Raw genomic sequence first — 380 nt, 5'->3', positions numbered from 1 at the left:
TGACAGGAACTTCTGTTGGTGACATTTGGAATGTTTTAAATGTTTAAATTATGTATATTCACCTGATGAGAAAGTTTTTTTTGTATATAATGTAATATCTCAATACATTAATTAAAAATTACTTTGGAATCAGCTGTAGTGAATAAACTATTAACCATCTGTAATATATATATACACATACACACACATTTTTATTCCTATTAGGCAGAAACAACACACACACACATGTATATATATATATATATTTCTTTATTTTTGTACTTGTTTCCGTTATTTCACTGTGGCCATGCTGGGTCACAGCCTTAATTGGATTTCATTGAAGAAACCTACCCCGGGACTTATAATTTGTAAGCCCAGTACTAATTCTATCGGTCTCTTTC

Source organism: Octopus sinensis, unplaced genomic scaffold (genome assembly GCF_006345805.1).
Source record: "Octopus sinensis unplaced genomic scaffold, ASM634580v1 Contig03411, whole genome shotgun sequence".
NCBI classification, from domain to species: Eukaryota; Metazoa; Mollusca; class Cephalopoda; order Octopoda; family Octopodidae; genus Octopus; species Octopus sinensis.
Note: the sequence above shows the minus strand (reverse complement) of the source record.